Here is a 5,320-nt window from a genome sequence, read left to right on the forward strand (position 1 = left end):
AATTTCGATGAGAAGGCGCTCAAAGACATTTTTAAGCATGGACTAAGGGAGATCCTGCGGTATTTGATGCCGTCTACCAGAGAAATAAAGACATTCTCGGAGTTCGTCAACTTGGCGTTGCTCCTGGACGGGTCCACGCTGAGCGTGAACACTGTAGAGACGGAAGCCGGCCGTAAGTATTTTTTGGGGGGGGGCAGCAAGCATCGGGATCCGTGGGTCACAGAGTGGAATCAGCCACGGACGCCCGAATGCTCCACAGTGCCTCCGCCCAGACCAGTCCCGTGCACATCCGTGATGGAGCCAGTTCCCATGGCTACCGTACCGGCGAGCTCGGCTGAGGTCCGTGCTAACCGGCTGGTCTCCAAACTGGCGGATACCCCGATGAGGTCGGCTCGGGCGGCCGGCATCCCTAAGCCGCCAGCTGGACCAGCCGGGTCGCCGGAACCAGCCGGGTCGCCGGAACCGACCGGGTCGATGGAATCTGCCGAACCGACCGGGTCGACGGAACCGACCGGGTCGACGGAACCTGCCGGACCGACCGGACCGACCGGGTCGACGGAACCGACCGGGTCGAAGGAACCTGCAGAACCGTCCGGGTCGACGGAACCGACCGGGCCGAAGGAACCTGCCGAACCGACCGGGTCGACGGAACCGGCCGAGCTGACGGAACCAGCCGAATCGGCCGGGTCGACCGAAATGACTGAGTCAGAGGACGCCATCATGACACCCAAACTACCTGAACTCTCTGCCTGGCCTGAACCTATGCATGTTTCTGTTTTCCTGTGTTTTGCTTCGCTGGACTTGCCAGCCCTTCTACCTCCTGACCCTGTTCATAGGCCCAAAGCACCACCCTGGCTGCCAACTCCGTTCCGGTCTCTGGCTCCGCCTCCAGCACCACCCTGGTCCCCGGTCCTGCTCTGGTCTCTGGCTCCGCCTCCAGCACCACCCTGGTCTCCGGTCCTACTCTGGTCTCTGGCTCCGCCTCCAGCACCACCCTGGTCTCCGGTCCTGCTCTGGTCTCTGGCTCTGCCTCCGGCGCCGCCCTGGCCTCCTGTTCTCCCGGCGCCGCCCTGGCCTCCTGTTCTCCCGGCGCCGCCCTGGCCTCCTGTTCTCCCGGTGCCGCCCTGGCCTCCGGTTCTCCCGGCGCCGCCCTGGCCTCCTGCTCTGCCGGCGCCGCCCTGGCCTCCGGCTCTGCCGGCGCAACCCCGGCCTCCTGCTCAGCGGGCGCCACCACTATACGAACCCGAACCGCCCTCCCACCCTGGTTGCGCCTTCGCTCCACCCGCCTGAACTGGGTTTTGTGGACTTGGGAGCGTCTGGAAGCCGCTCGTAGGGGGGGGGGCTCTGTAATGTGTCTGTCTGTGTTTTCCCCTTGTTTCTGTCTGCCGTCTCTCCCTGATGTTAATTGTTGACCCCGCCCACCTATCTGTTACCATGGACACTAATTACATTCATTCTCTTCCCCAGGTGTTTTGTCTTAGTCCTTGTCTGTCTCTGTTTTGTGATTGGTTCTCGTTCTCCATATATACTCTGTCTGTTCACTTCAATGTTGTTGGTCGTTTTTGGTGTTGGTGTGTGCATGTCCATGTTCCCGTTTCCTGTTTGTTCCGCGTTGCCTGCCTGTTTGTTTGTGTCTTGTTTAGTAAAAACCTTTAAAACTGCATTTGGATCCTCACTCGCCTGTGTCTCACCGTGTCACATCGTGACAATTTGAAGTAAAAGTAAAAAGTAAAATGTCAGTGATTTTCAGTAGGTATAAGATCAGGGGCAGTTCTAGGGTTTCATCTTTAGGGGTTTTATCCCTCAGTGAGAATTTAAAACAAGAAGAGTTTTATATTATATATTATATGACTACACAGTAAGCCAAAAGTTATGGTGTTATTAAATGGTGAAAGTGGACACCAAAATGTTATGCATGATGTAATGATGTCAGTCTTGAATCAGATCAGTTCATGTGTGTGTGCATTCTCTACAAACAGTGTGTCCGATGAATGACGTCATTAATAAACTAATATTCACAAGACAAAGACCAAATCAATAAATGTTATTTTTATTTAGTATTGATATTGCATTAATATTTTGTTTGTGCTACAACTCGTAATAAGAATAGTGACATTTCACTGCTTTTGGTTGCCGCCGTTATAGATAAACACCTCCAGCTCTGACTGCGCGTGCACGCTGCGAGTGGGATTATAAATCATTATAAACACTGAGTGTGGGATTATAAATCATTATAAACACTGAGTGTGGGATTATAAATCATTATAAACACTGAGTGTGGGATTATAAATCATTATAAACACTGAGTGTGGGATTATAAATCATTATAAACACTGAGTGTGGGATTATAAATCATTATAAACACTGAGTGTGGGATTATAAATCATTATAAACACTGAGTGTGGGATTATAAATCATTATAAACACTGAGAGTGGGATTATAAATCTTTATAAACACTGAGTGTGGGATTATAAATCATTATACACACAAAGAGAGTGGGATAATAAATCTTTATAAACACAAACAGAGTGGTATAGACATTATACCTGTGTGTATAGTCTTATTTATGTCTGTACTTCTGAGAGTCACAAACAGCTGGAACCAAATTCCTTGTGTGTGTCAACACCCTCGGCCAATAAACCTGATTCTGATTCTGATTCTCATGAGAGTGGGGATTATAAATCATTATAAACACTGTGAGTGGATAATAAATCATTATAAACACTGAGAGTGGATAATAAATCATTCTAAACACATGAGAGTGGGGATTATAAATCATTATAAACACTGTGAGTGAGATTATAAATCATTATAAACACTGGGAGTGGATAATAAATCATTATAAACACTGAGAGTGGATAATAAATCATTCTAAACACATGAGAGTGAGATTATAAATCATTATAAACACTGAGAGTGGGATTATAAATCATTATAAACACAGAGTGGGATTATAAACACATGAGCGTGGGATTATAAATGATTATAAATCACTATAAACACCTGAGAGTGGGATTATAAATCATTATAAACACATGAGAGTGGGATTATATATCATAAACACATGAGAGTGGGATTATATATCATTATAAACACTGAGAATGGGATTATATATCATTATAAACACATGAGAGTGGGATTATATATCATTATAAACACGAGAGTGGGATTATATATCATTATAAACACATGAGAGTGGGATTATAAATCATTATAAACACATGAGAGTGGGATTATAAATCATTATAAACACCTGAGAGTAGGATTATATATCATTATAAACACCTGAGAGTGGGATTATAAATCATTATAAACACCTGAGAGTGGGATTATATATCATTATAAACACATGAGAGTGGGATTATATATCATTATAAACACATGAGAGTGGGATTATAAATCATTATAAACACATGAGAGTGGGATTATAAATCATTATAAACACCTGAGAGTGGGATTATATATCATTATAAATACTGAGAGTGGGATTATATATCATTATAAACACCTGAGAGTGGGATTATAAATCATTATAAACACCTGAGAGTGGGATTATAAATCATTATAAACACCTGAGAGTGGGATTATATATCATTATAAACACCTGAGAGTAGAATTTAAAATCATACTTATGAAAGTGACTCTTTAAGAGTTAAAACACAACACAGTTGTGATTCTAAGGCAGCTTGAGTTAAGAGTCAGTGGGAATCAGGAAAATGGCTCTTGTGCTTTAGAACAGAAAATACTGGAGGAAAAATGACAAATAAATGACTGAGATAGTTTAGACAAATGAAAATTACATGCAGCAAATGTGGAAAAAAGTCTGTAGAGAAAAATGAATAAAAACATTTATACAACATAGAGAAACACTATTATTCAATTTTAATATGTAATTATTTGAAAGCCTTATTTATTCCCATTCTTCTGTCTTTGATAATGAGTATCTGTAAACCCTAAACATGATAAATGCCCTCTTGGGTTCATTATGTAAATGCAGCAAGTATTGCATCAGTCTTCAGTGTTCAAGTCACTCTTCAATTTTATTTGGTGAACAAAATCTCTGTCTTTAGGCCTTTGTGTGTGTGTGTGTGTGTGTGTGTGTGTGTGTGTGTGTGTGTGTGTGTGTGTGTCATGGCATCAGTTGGACTGGGATTCCGTGCAACCCAAAATATAAATCTTTCAGGAGCAGGTTCTCATGCTGTGCTGTGTGTGTTTATGTTAATGGTCAGTTACAGTAGTGATCACATTATATTACTAATAAAGTTATGTTAAAGCTTACAGTGACATCTAACACACCATTCGCTTCAATCAAATAGGTTTCAGCTAAATGTCAGTTACAATTACTTGTTATTTTATAGGATATATCTGTCTGTCTGTCTGTCTGTCTGTCTGTCTATCTGCCTGCCTGTCTGTCTATCTGTCTGCCTCTCTATTCAAGTTTTCAATTCAATTCAAGTTTATTTGTATAGTGCTTTTTACAATAGACATTGTCTCAAAGCAGCTTTACAGAACATAACCATAGAGCAGAAGGTAAACATCAGGAATAATAAAAGAAAGTATCTATTGGTCTGTCTATCTGCCTGCCTGTCTATCTGTCTGTCTATCTGCCTACCTGTCTATCTGTCTGTCTATCTGCCTGCCTGTCTATCTGTCTGTCTATCTGCCTGCCTGTCTATCTGTCTGTCTGCCTCTCTATCTGTCTGTCTATCTGCCTGCCTGTCTATATGTCTGCCTGTCTATCTCCATCTGCCTGCCTGTCTATATGTCTGCCTGTCTATCTCCATCTGCCTGCCTGTCTATCTCCATCTGCCTGCCTGTCCTTCTGTCTGTCTATCTGCCTGCCTGTCCTTCTGTCCATCTGTCTGTCTATCTGCCTGTCTATCTGTCTGTCTATCTGCCTGCCTGTCTATATGTCTGCCTGTCTATCTCCATCTGCCTGCCTGTCCTTCTGTCTGTCTATCTGCCTGCCTGTCCTTCTGTCCATCTGTCTGTCTATCTGCCTGCCTGCCTGTCTATCTCCATCTGTCTGCCTGTCTATCGGCCTGCCTAGCTCCATCTGCCTGCCTGTTTATCTGTCTATCCACCTGTCTGTCTATCTGCCTATCTATCTGCCTGTCTATCTCCATCTGCCTGCCTGTTTGTCTGTATGTCTGTCTATCTGTCTGCCTGCCTGCCTGTTTATCTGTATGTCTGTCTGTCTGCCTGCCTGCCTGTTTATCTGTATGTCTGTCTGTCTGCCTGCCTGCCTGTTTATCTGTATGTATGTCTGTCTGTCTGCCTGCCTGTCTGTCTATCTGTCAGAAAGGGTTAAAAACAATT

The sequence above is a fragment of the Tachysurus fulvidraco genome, chromosome 14 (genome assembly GCF_022655615.1).
Source record: "Tachysurus fulvidraco isolate hzauxx_2018 chromosome 14, HZAU_PFXX_2.0, whole genome shotgun sequence".
NCBI classification, from domain to species: domain Eukaryota; kingdom Metazoa; phylum Chordata; class Actinopteri; order Siluriformes; family Bagridae; genus Tachysurus; species Tachysurus fulvidraco.